This window comes from Nothobranchius furzeri, chromosome 1 (assembly GCF_043380555.1).
Source record: "Nothobranchius furzeri strain GRZ-AD chromosome 1, NfurGRZ-RIMD1, whole genome shotgun sequence".
Lineage (NCBI taxonomy): Eukaryota > Metazoa > Chordata > Actinopteri > Cyprinodontiformes > Nothobranchiidae > Nothobranchius > Nothobranchius furzeri.
In genome coordinates, this window is record NC_091741.1 from 56,630,556 (window position 1) to 56,644,576 (window position 14,021).

The following is a 14,021-nucleotide window of genomic DNA, read 5'->3' on the forward strand; positions in this document are numbered from 1 at the left end:
CAGCATTTGAAATGTGTTTTTTATGAAAAATCATGGCATTCTTGCCTAAATATTTTACTTTTGTTTTACAAAAAGATTGGAAAGGAAATCTGTTAGAAATACATTTTCCTGTGTTCAGTTAAAATCTGATTCTTCTGAACTAAAACAGTCTTTGTCAGAGCCACAAGAAGCCCTTTCGACTGGCTGAAGAGCCACGTGTGGGTGCAGAGCTGCAGGTTCTAGATTAAAATATGTTCTCCTACTTTAACTTTTCTCTCATGTCAAATCGAGCATTACTTTAAAGGAACTTCTGTTCAAACACTTTAATCTGAACTCTTCAGGAGTTTAACACGCCACATTCCCATCAACCATGGATAAGGAGCTTTGTGGCTAATTTTACCTCCAGGTAAAGTTTTGTCTGTGCTCAAGAGAGAAAATGCCAACATGACTCTTTACAATCGGATTTTAAGTCATGTTCCACTGGCAGAAATATTTCAGATGGTTTTGTTTCTATTAAAGTTTGAACCTTCCTCATTTTAGTATCTGCTGCGGGATATGGTGGCTCTAACTTGAGTTTATTTCATGGTGTCTTTCAAACTTAGCTTTTCCAAATCCAGCATCTCACATGATGTTTAAAAAAGATTTCATATTAATATCATGTGCTCTAATTAAAACCAAATGGCTGTTTCCAGTGGGTGTAATGCCAGTATATTCTCTTCATTTTCTTAGCTGCTGCTTTGGAGTGTTAAGCCGATATTTTAGGCGGTCGTACAAAATGAAAACCAGACAAAGGTAGACACAAAAATACAAATAAAAGTCTGATAGGAGAGAGGTTTTTCCTTGCGTTCGTCTCCTTTGCCCTCGCTCCACAAATCCAAAGTGTAACTAACCACCAACACCACATTCCACACTGTCTGAAGCTGTGGACCAAATTACCCGACTCACTAAACAAAAGCCAAAAATCACACACAAAAAACACAGGGACACGTGTGTGTAAGACAAGTGAAAGCTGACCCCCACTGGATACCCCTGAGGATTTAGTGAATGAATGCGTGCACGTTCTAGTGAAGACTTCTGGACGCGTTTCCTCCCCGGCTGGATCTAGACACAGAGTCAAATGTTCTGGTGGAAGAAAAGAGCCATTGTTCACCAAGGTGGTCCCAGCAGGACCTTCAATCCTACCCCTTCACACACACACACACACACACACACACACACACACACACACACGCACACGCACACACATACACACACACACACACACACACACACACACAGTAAGACATATACCTCCAGATACAGTTCACAAGCACGCGCACACACACATGTGGCTTGTAGGCCTTTAGACAAACAAACTTCATGAGCACAGTTCTTCATTTAATCATAGCTTTTTGTTCCTGCTGTGCAGAACTGAACATTTAGCTGTGGGATGTAAAGGCTCAACACACACACACACACACACATGTCAGAGTGAGTCGAAAGCTGCTACTTCCTTCCTGTGGGGTGATGATGTTTAGTCTCCACACACCACAATCTGATTGGTGTGTTTGATCTCATCCACTTCCTGTTTAGGGGCACCCCAGCCTCTCCACACTCAGATCTGGGGTCAGAAATTCTCACATGGGTTTACGTGTTCCACATGTAGGAGGGTTGATAACTAGTCTGAGATCAGATGTGCCGGCTGATTCAGTCCAACAGTCAGCTAAACAATTGGATGGATGTCATAATTATATTGTTTCACAAGGCCAGAACTTTAATTTAGACTCTAAATAAAGCTTTTGGATTTATTCTTTAAAAGCCCAGAATATTTGTTTCTATAATTCTACACCTAAAGCTGCAAGCCATTGGTTATGAAAGGAGAACAGAATAAATAAAGAGCTAAAACAATGTTTGTGTTATTCAGTGAAAGTTAAACCGAAGTGCACAGCTTCACAGATGTTTGAGGTGACTGATAAATACTGATTAGAGACTAATAAAAAGGTTATTTAAAACAGATCATGATGCTGAGAATTCTGTTTGCAGGATTAATGAGAAAAACCTACGATCGTCATCAGCACACTGTCTGACTGCACTCTCCACCTCAGCAGAAACTCACAAGAGCAGAAAATTATGTAGAAAATTATGCAAATATTGACCTGAGAAATCTTAACACCAGATTATTTCTCAATTATTTGAATCAACATCAAGGGCAAAAATAAAAAAAACGGGACAGGACTATCTTTAATTGGTTATTAATCTCATTTTTGTTATGTTTTTTCATTACCGTTAAATGAATGTAATAACGTAAAATTCTAGTGTTTAAAGGAGCAGTATGTAAGAATACAGTGGTACTTTAACAGTGAGAAAATCCAAAAAATGTCTAATGTTTCAGTCATTTTGGAAGGAAGGATATACTGAGACATATTTCATATCTGGCTCCAGGGATTATCAGTTTGTTTACCATCAGTGTGTGGGGGTTGCCGTGTCTCCTGCGAGCTAATACTGTAGCACCGACAATTATAGGCTGGCAAAAAGCTCCAGAGTTGCTTGAAGTGGTTGCAGTAACCAGATTTTACCACAGGGCGTCGTTTTTACTTCATTTCTACATAATGCACCTTTAATGATTATTTATGTTTAATCATTCTGAAAGATGGAAAGTTGTATTAATTCTTACTTCTTACAATATAAAAATAAAAAATCTTATTTAAACATTCAAATATATCTCTTAAGTACATTTTATGTATACTTAACTATATATATATATATATATATATATATATATATATATATATATATATATATATATATGTATACACAACTCCTGATGAAGGTCTGTGACCAAAAGCTCGACAAATAAAACTTTCACATCGCAGATTGAAGTGTGCGGATTCTGATCTTTTTGAATTCTACTTTTAATCAGCACCTCACCCAGACGAGCGGTGACTCCTTCTACTCTACGCATACTTAACTATAAAATCAATATGCCACGATTACGTCTCTGTTGACTCAAAATGAAGTATAAGTGGGCCTCCGGCATTGAAAATGAATTCTTGATTGGAATCAGACAGCTTCGCCTGGTTAAACACATAAACAGCCATGATGAAGCTAATGACCCCCACGCACACTAACACACACACACATACCACTTCTGGTTTGTAAATAGTGGGTGCTGTTTATTAGCAGGGTGAAGAGAAAGCCACGCAGAGGCACCAACACATTGTTTTATAATTAAATGTCAATCGTAATCACATCTGAAAAACTTCAACGTGTCAAGTTGTTCTAAAACGTTCAGAAGAGTTTAAAAGGGAAGTTTAAAATGTGTTGGTATTGATGCTTGGCTGACAAAAGGCTAGACAGAAGGCTAGACAGAAACAGAACTGATGTTTTTTCTACAAAAGGGGGCAATCACAAGATTAAAAAAATCAATGGTTTAATGGTAAACACACTTTAATGCATGAAAAGCAGAAAATCTTTGGATTTCACATAAAATACAGTATGAAAATATTTAAACAAAAAGGTTTTGTGTGAACGCCGTTTACTTGAACCTTTCACATAATCAGAATTTTTTTTTTTAAGATTTCAAGAGGCACATGACAAGTGTGAAATGAAAAACTAAGAATGCATAAAAAAATCAAAATAGACATGATGAACCTTCATCTGTGTGCTAGTCTGGCGATAGTGAGTTGTTGCCAAGCAGAAGTAAAATTCACTTCACGTTTAAATACATGGAATTCACAGTTTGACTTACTGGTAGAAAACTGGTCATTTATAAACACAATGACAAAGCAGATGTTAAAAAAACTCAAAAATGTAAGATCACACCACAAACAAGCGTATCACCCCTCTCCGCTTCACCTTCCTAAAATAAATATGTTATGAGAAACTTCTTTTAGAAGAAAAGGGGAAGCACAATGGGACATGCCACAAAAAGAAGCCTTGAACAAGAAAAAATAGAGGAAGAAATTGAAGACAACACATGCAAATCTGATCCTGATAAACTTGTGCTTCTGACAAACTACCAAGCTCAGTGGAACAGAGACAACTTAATAATCAGCAGCTGTAGTGAAGAATCAGATATGTTTAACTGGTTTCACACCAATAAATGACTCTACACGCCTTTAGCATGGAAACATAATACTTGTTAGCAATGACAAGAGCAAAGTTATAAAGTCTAACTCCGTGTAACAGACTGATGCACCGAGTCAGCGCTATAAATGCAAGCATAGAAAGCAAGCATTATTCCTCAGGTCCTTTGTAGTGAAAGCAAAGCAAAACCCATGAAATATTCCTTTTACTGGCTGAAATCTGATCAAATCAATTTGCTGCAAGAGCCAGCAGCAGTTAATCAGCTATGAGCTGACACGTACACAATAGAGGGTCAGTGAGAAGATGATGTGACCTCTGGTTCCGATGCCCATTCGATCCAGGTCTACGGCCACTTTTAGAAATTCTCCTAAATGTAATTCAATTCAATTCAAATATACTTTATTAATCCCAGAGGGAAATTAGAGTTTCATTACACACAATTCTGAAATCAGACATACATACATAGACATAGACACATGACAAGAATTGGTGACTGTGGTCATTCGCAACCCGTGTCGCGCTACCTTAATAGAGATCAGAGGGTAACATGAGGATTGAGTCAGGTGGAGGGAAAAAAAAGGCACTTCAGAGTTACCCTCCACAGGGAGAGCAGCTTTGCTATGCAAAAAACACCTCAGACAGAGATGCAACAGACTTCAGACATCACACAACATAAGTGTCCACTAGATGGGGCGGTGGGATTGGGCACTCTCCACACGTCAGTCCATGCAGCCACGACAAGCGGCACTCGTCACCTCCGTTTGGACGGTCGTAGGATTTAGAGAGCACAGTGACTCCTGGAACGATTCAGCGGCCTTCTCCGGTCGAGTCCCGCCCAGGCTGGGATAGGGAGACAGAGTTGCTATGGCGACGGCAGCATTCCACATCTCTTCTGAGGGGGGAGTATTTGCTTCAGCCTCACAGGCTCAAGGGCACCAGATTCAGATAAGAAATTGTTTTGGGGGCCAGACAGAGATAATTTCCTCTCTGTCTTAAAGTGCCGTTGGTCCTCAACCCCTCTAAATCCAATAATGGCGTAATTAATCTATCCCAATCCGCGCTGACCTGTCAACTTTCTCCTTGATGGTATCCACCTTTTGTGCCAGAGTCTGAATCTCAGCCAAAGTTCCAAGCTTACGACTCATCTCGACAACTATATGAGTCTGTGCATTTGCAGCACGGTGTAATTTATCTCTGAGCTACGGGAGCGAGCCAATATTCCTCGACAGCTCGTTAATTTTCCAGTAAGCCAGGTAACCTCCCAGGCCAAAGAGCAAGAAACCTGACACCAACACCACAAATATCCAGACGTCTTCAGAATCCTCTACAGACAGCTGAGACAGGCAGACCAAGTTCCACTGTTTCCAGGAGTCCATGACATGCCCAACTGGCTCTGTCCCAGAGGGGCACCCGGGTGCCCCTTCTCCCGTTCATCGTTGAAAAAATTTTGTCAATCGCGTTGATAGACCAACTGACCAGGTCCACTTTTGTAATTTCCAGTTTCCAGTTTTCCAGAAAAATGCAGAAGCGCTCTACACCCAGAGACAGACACAGAGCCTTGGGATACGATAGGGAGGAGAGGAGGAAAAAAAGCGTCTGTGCTTTCCAAGAGCCGGAAGAAGAAGCAATAAAGCAATAAAGAGCCTTTTTAATTTGTTAAGCACTTTGAGTTGCATGTATTGCAGGATTAAGTGCTATATAAATAAAGTTGATTGATTTGATTGATTAAAGCAATAAAGAGAAGAAAAGCTCCAAAAGACTCAACTTCAGATGATTAATTTGTCTTTGAGCATTTTCTTTACGTCTGAGTCAGCATTCAACCTGGACGTAAACCTTAACACACAGTTGACTCTAGTGACTCACTCTTCTTTGAATCATCTAGCAGCGCTGGAACTCCACTCACTGGTGACTGAGCGCACTGTTCTTACTCATCTGTAATACACAGTGCAGGAGGTGCTTGTAATAAGTTTATTTAAAGGTCACAGAAGCCACAGAAACCAGAAAAACACGTGACCCCTCTTGTTGCAAAGACATGGAATACATTTGAGAAAATGAAGAAAGAAGACTGCATGCACCATGCACCAAGAATGAGCTGAAACACTGAACTTCTTTCCGGTTTCTTCAGTTCATTCTCCACTTATGATTCTCTCTGTGCTGAGCCAGTTTCCCCCTGGAGCTGGAGACACACAAATGTGACAGATTGTACGAAATGTCATTTGAACTGAATCGGTACCTTTATTTGTCATGTTGGGAGACTGACGCAACCGCTAACATATTTTGCACATTTTCTTTCACGATTAATTTGTCCCTAAATTTTCTCACCTAATTACTCATGGAAGTTTAACTAACATGCATCGGAAACTGGTTCCAGATGGGCTCCGGATACATACGACGCCTCTGCAGCAATTTTGAAATGGAATTTTGAGTACCAATTTTTGAAAACTCGTTTCAGAATCAAACATGTTGATGACAAGAGCCTCCAACTTGTGGGAAAAAACTGAGAACCCCTACAAATGCTTCAAGGCATGCTTTCGTTCTTTTTTAAACACAGAAACAGTTTTGTTTACCTGTTTGTAGCTACAGTTTCGCCGACGGCTGCCGGCTTCTTCAGGCTGACGCTGATGGTGGCGCGTCACTTCCTTCTCCGTTTATCTGCGGGCAGCAGAGGACGTTGTCGCCCTCTACTGCCCGCTCTCCCCTCTCCGACGATGCAGTCCCATGCGTGGTCCAGCGTGTAAACTCCGTCGTCCCTGTTCATGGTCCCACATCCACGTCTCCTTATCTCTATTGCTTCCTTGATCCATCTTTTGTATTTTTGTTGTTCGGTGGTTATGATCCGTGTGCTGTCCCAGTCCATTATATGGTTTTCTCTTAAGCAATGATCTGTTACGGCTGACTTTTTTTATTGTACTTTCTGCTTCTTCTTTTGCTGCTCTTGTGTGTTTACGATTTGCCTCTTTCTCGCACTCCTTTCTGTGTTCTATTGTCCGTGTGTTGAGTTGGCGTCCGGTTTCTCCTATGTATGTTTTATTGCATATTTTGCATGGGATTTCGTAGATGACTCCACATTTTTGTCCAGCTGATATTTTGTCTTTTGGGTGTACTAATCTGTTTCTAACTGTTGTGTATGGCTTTGTTGGTGTGTTTATGTTGTGTTTTTTCATTGTTGCTCTTATTTTTTCCGTTATGCCTCTGATGTATGGTAGGGTTATCACTGGTTTTGGTTCTTGCCTTTCTGGGTTTCTGGTTCTTTTTTTGGGTTGTTCTTTGCTTTCTGTTTTTGTTTGTTGTTTTCCTTTGTTTATTGCCCATGTCGGGTATGCGCAGGTCTTTAAAGCGTGTTGTATGTGTTTGTCCTCTTGTTTACGGTCTCTCTCTTCTGTTATTATGTTTGCTCGGTGATATAATGTTCTGATTACTGACATTTTGTGTATGGTGGGGTGTTCTGATGTCCATAATAGATATTGGTCTGTGTGTGTTGGTTTCCTGTATGTGTTTATGTTTAGGGTCCCGTCGGTCTGTCTGGTGATTTTCATGTCCATAAATGCTATGCTGCCTTCTGTTTCTAACTCATAAGTGAATTTTATGTTGCCCGTGTCGTCAATATTGTTTAAGTGTTGTGTTAGTGTTTCTGTTTGACCTTTTGGTATGATTTCTAGTATGTCATCCACGTAGCGTTTCCATAGTTTTATTTTGCAGTTTGGGGGGGCAGTGGCTATGGCTTTTTGTTCCAGGTCTTCCATGAAAAACTCGCACAGGGTGGCTGATAACGGGTTACCCATGGCGAAGCCTTCCAGTTGTTTGTATATTGTGTTATCGTATGTGAAGTAAGTGGAGTTAGCTACCAGTCCTATCAGTTGTGCTATGTCATCTGCTGTAAGGTTTGTCCTTTTGTGTAAAGTTTTGTCCTGTCTGATTCTGTTAACTACTATGTCTATGGTTTTTTGGGTTGGTGTTTTTGTGAACAGGGATGTGACGTCATGTGAGATGAGTATGTCGTTGTCTTCTATTGTAATTTCCTTTAGTTCTTTTGCCAATTCTATGCTATTTTTGCAGTGTTGGTCTGTATTTCCTAATAACGGGCTGATGATTCTGCTGATATCTTTTGCCATGTTGTATGTTGGTGTACCTATGCTGTCAACTATTGGTCTAAGTGGGGTGTTTTGTTTATGTATTTTTGGCGTTCCATATATTCTTGGTGTTATGTTTGCTGTAGGAATCCAGTGTTTGTACATTTTTTTCTGTTATTTTGCCTTTTTCGTGCAGTGGCTTCAGTAATTTTTTCATGTTTCTCTTAATGTTTTCTGTTGGATCTTTTTTAAATATGTATTTTTGTCCTCTAGCATCTGTTTCATCTGTTGTTTATATTTTTCTCTGTCCATAACTACTGTGGTTCTTCCTTTATCTGCCGGTAGAATAATTATCTGTTCATTTTTGGATAAGGCGGGCAGTAGAGGGCGACAACGTCCTCTGCTGCCCGCAGATAAACGGAGAAGGAAGTGACGCGCCACCATCAGCGTCAGCCTGAAGAAGCCGGCAGCCGTCGGCGAAACTGTAGCTACAAACAGGTAAACAAAACTGTTTCTGTGTTTAAAAAAGAACGAAAGCATGGATTTAGAAAGACACAGCAAGAACACACCTAAGATGTTCAAAGAGAAATATGGACAACAAGGAACGAAGGACTTCCGCCGTTTGGAGCGATTACACCAGAAACGCGCACGTCTAAGAAACCACCTTCGCTTCTGTTAAAGATGCCGGGACGAAAACATCACACCCACAAGCCTACAGCTGAAAACATCGATCCGGACCAAGACAGCACAAATATAATAGAAAGAGCACAGAGAGCACTGCTCAAGGAGAGGATAAGGAACGTCATAACCAAACAGAGGCGTGTGGAGGACAAACTGGAAAGAGGACACCTGGACTTGAAAAGGAATTACAAACTTGATAAACAAATGGAGGAACTAATTAAAGGACACATGATGGAAAAACAGGAAAAAGAGTTCATAAAAGTAAAAGAAAGACACATAAAGAAGTTAAACAGACTCATAAACAAGAAAAAGAGGGGAGAAATACAAGGCAACTCCACACCAAACTCATGGGTATGTAATATTTCACAATACAAACTAACAGAAGCAGAAGAGAGCATATTAAAGAAAGGTTTAAACTTTGCAGTCACACCAAAAGTAATACCATATGATGAATTTATTGTAGCAACAGAACTAGCATGTCAACAGATCACAGATGAGGGAAAGAAAGCAGAACTCAGAAATAACATAGTTGGGATATTAAAAAACAGCCAAATTCAACACAGCAATATTACAAAAGAAGAACAATCAGCCATGACAGCCTTATCCAAAAATGAACAGATAATTATTCTACCGGCAGATAAAGGAAGAACCACAGTAGTTATGGACAGAGAAAAATATAAACAACAGATGAAACAGATGCTAGAGGACAAAAATACATATGAAATACTTAAAAAAGATCCAACAGAAAACATTAAGAGAAACATGAAAAAATTACTGAAGCCACTGCACGAAAAAGGCAAAATAACAGAAAAAATGTACAAACACTGGATTCCTACAGCAAACATAACACCAAGAATATATGGAACGCCAAAAATACATAAACAAAACACCCCACTTAGACCAATAGTTGACAGCATAGGTACACCAACATACAACATGGCAAAAGATATCAGCAGAATCATCAGCCCGTTATTAGGAAATACAGACCAACACTGCAAAAATAGTATAGAATTGGCAAAAGAACTAAAGGAAATTACAATAGAAGACAACGACATACTCATCTCACATGACGTCACATCTCTGTTCACAAAAACACCAACCCAAAAAACCATAGACATAGTAGTTAACAGAATCAGACAGGACAAAACTTTACACAAAAGGACAAACCTCACAGCAGATGACATAGCACAACTGATAGGACTGGTAGCTAACTCCACTTACTTCACATACGATAACATAATATACAAACAACTGGAAGGCTTCGCCATGGGTAACCCGTTATCAGCCACCCTGTGCGAGTTTTTCATGGAAGACCTGGAACAAAAAGCCATAGCCACCGCCCCCCCAAACTGCAAAATAAAACTATGGAAACGCTACGTGGATGACATACTAGAAATCATACCAAAAGGTCAAACAGAAACACTAACACAACACTTAAACAATATTGACGACACGGGCAACATAAAATTCACTTATGAGTTAGAAACAGAAGGCAGCATAGCATTGATAGACATGAAAATCACCAGGCAGACCGACGGGACCCTAAACATAAACACATACAGGAAACCAACACACACAGACCAGTATTTATTATGGACATCAGAACACCCTACCATACACAAAATGTCAGTAATCAGAACATTATATCACCGAGCAAACATAATAACAGAAGAGAGAGACCGTAAACAAGAGGACAAACACATACAACACGCTTTAAAGACCTGCGCATACCCGACATGGGCAATAAACAAAGGAAAACAACAAACAAAAACAGAAAGCAAAGAACAACCCCAAAAAAGAACCAGAAACCCAGAAAGACAAGAACCAAAACCAGTGATAACCCTACCATACATCAGAGGCATAACGGAAAAAATAAGAGCAACAATGAAAAAACACAACATAAACACACCAACAAAGCCATACACAACAGTTAGAAACAGACTAGTACACCCAAAAGACAAAATATCAGCTGGAAAAAAATGTGGAGTCATCTACGAAATCCCATGCAAAATATGCAATAAAACATACATAGGAGAAACCGGACGCCAACTCAATACACGGACAATAGAACACAGAAAGGAGTGTGAGAAAGAGGAAAATCGTAAACACACAAGAGCAGCAAAAGAAGAAGCAGAAAGTACAATAAAAAAGTCAGCCGTAACAGATCATTGCTTAAGAGAAAACCACATAATGGACTGGGACAGCACACGGATCATAACCACCGAACAACAAAAATACAAAAGATGGATCAAGGAAGCAATCGAGATAAGGAGACGTGGATGTGGGACCATGAACAGGGACGACGGAGTTTACACGCTGGACCACGCATGGGACTGCATCGTCGGAGAGGGGAGAGCGGGCAGTAGAGGGTGACAACGTCCTCTGCTGCCCGCAGATAAACGGAGAAGGAAGTGACGCGCCACCATCAGCGTCAGCCTGAAGAAGCCGGCAGCCGTCGGCGAAACTGTAGCTACTAACAGGTAAACAAAACTGTTTCTGTGTTTAAAAAAGAACGAAAGCATGGATTTAGAAAGACACAGCAAGAACACACCTAAGATGCTTCAAGGCATTTTAGTAATACTCTCGCAACTGTCACTTACAATGTGTTGTCAACAGTCGCCATGAACAGTTTCTGTTAACATTAGGTGTGCATCATAGTAATCATTATAATTATAATTTGAATATCTAATGAGCTAGTTTTAATGTTTAAAGCAGGATCTGTGTGATGTTTCAACCACAAACCTGCTGCACTTGTCTCAGATTTGGACCAACTGAGGGATGACCAGCATTCAGATTAACATTTTGGTTCCAAATGATCACAAAAAGAACATATTTGATCAAATTGTTGTTCTTTCTGCTTTTATTTTGTCTTGACTTGTGAACAGTGTGCACTTCCTTACATTCAGAGGCTAGACTCTCATGTTGAGGGGTTTAAAAGCAGACGTAAAGATGGCAGTATTAAAGAAATATGGCTGCATTGCTTTCAGGTATAATATTTACACACTGTGATGCAGCATTTAGTGATATTTTTTCCAAACAATTCTTTTTCCAAGCATCAACGCTGCTGAAAAGGAACATATTTTCTGCACACCGACTCCCTGCTTGGACGTCTAAGCTCCCACAGAAACTCTTTTATAACTAACTGTTTTGTTCAAGTGGAAAATAAAATTTATGAGTGGTTTTCATCTGTACATGTTACAAAATGTTTATTAGATATATTTCTTATCCTGGATCGACATGACGTCGGGCATACTTCATATTGATTAATGATTTTAGAATGAGAAGCCTTTCTTGTGTCACCCTTTACATTCTGACCAGTTTCAATCCCCACTAAACAAGCCAGCTCCTCCACCTGCTGACATGAATTCTGCAGTGTCTTTCAAATGTGAACTCTAGGTAGTGTTACTCAAACTCATTGAAATTTTGTCTTAAATCATTGTGATTAAAAAAATTTTAAGGATCAAGAAGCCTGAGACTGGCCTGCCCTCATTCCCATGAGACCATGTTCTCTTGTTTTATCAAATCTAACATCGTAAGGAGACGCGAGAGAAATAATAAAGAGTTGTTGAACTCCAAGCAGAGGGGTTTGAAAGTGTGTACAAACCCCTGGTGTAGCTGGGGACCGCTACAGTGGCACCCAACGTGAGGCTCGCACATCACTTTCTCAGCAACCCAAAGGGATAACCCAGCTGCCAACATGCACCAGCCAGCCCACGATGCGTCGGCCCTACCTCGTGTCACAATAGGGCCAGGACCACCTTGGATCAAATAGGGTGTGGTCCAGAGGATCACCGGCTGCGGTTCAATTCCACCACCCTGCCAATGTACAGGCTGCAGTAACCCTGGCAGGGGGCAACCTGGCGGCCCGGAGAGCTGAGGGGATGGCCAACATCCTGTGCCGCCTCCGTCAGACAGCCCAGTAGGGGCAAGAACATGGCCTGCCAACCCCCACAGGCCGGCAATCCCTAACGGGAACTCACCGCTTGTGTGCTGGAAGTGTGGTAAGATAAGACTTGGACGCCGGAGCTGTTCCATTATGGAGATGGACCAGGGGACCCAAATGACAAGGCAGGCCATGATGGGCCTACAAGTACCTGGACTGGGACTGACCGATGCAGTATTGAAACATTTCAATACAATGTAGATAATAACGAGAGAAAAAAAGAAAACGTTGGACCGTACAGATCGGGTCTACGTGCTCCTCTCCAGTCTACAACCTTGACAGACTCTGCTCTCCTGCTCATGCCCCGGGGGCGGTGGTCGACTGTTGCTTCCTGGGCGTTGTATAGGTAGTGTTTAAGTGGAGGTGTGGGTCTATGCTCCCCCTCCTCTGAGCGCCCTGATTGAGTGTGGAAGACCTGATGCTGCCGGGGCAGAGGGCTCCTCTGATGGCATTTCCTTGCCTTACCTTACTTGGCTCATCTGGACTCAGCCGAATATAAATTTTTACTGACGGTGTGTGTGTGTGTGTGTGTGTGTGTGTGTGTGTGTGTGTGTGTGTGTGTGTGTGTGTGTGTGTGTGTGTGTGTGTGTGTGTGTCTGTGTCTGTTAATGTTTTTAAACTGTTATGGGAATTTGGAGTCATTCTGTTAAGCACTTTGCTTGAAAAGTGCTTTATAAATAAAATCTGAGTTAGTCGGTCGGTCGGTCGGTCGGTCGGTCGGTCGATCGATCGATCGATTGATTGATTTCAGTCTCCCTCTCCTCCGGCGTTTGCAGCTAAAAGGCTACTCCTGCTGCTTGATGATCAGCCTCCAATGTGCCTGTATAGAGTGTTGTCGGTCACACTCTTCTTGTGCTCTACCACACACAATTTTGGAGTTTCATTTGGAGCAGAAGAAGTACTGACCCTTTCTGCTCTTTCATTATTGCCATCCTATCTGTAAACGTTTGCTAACATATGCTTTAAGCAAAATATTCTCGTTACATTAGCGTGTTCTTCAACAGCAAGACTGTGCAATTGGACTTACTGAGATCTTGGGCCAAATAGTTTGCCACCTCTTCAGAGTCCGCACAGTGTGGCATAAAGCAACCCTTTGCAACAGCTGAAAAATGTAGTATAAACTGGGCTTAAGAGGAGGTGAATTAAGTCACAAGATTTGCTTTTTTGAGGTCAAGTTTGCAATTTAACCCATTAGTTTAAGTGTGTTCTGTGAGTCCCCTGGTTTGGGTTTAAACATAAGAAACATCCTCTGTGACAGACACCATTTACCAGACAGCAGTTTA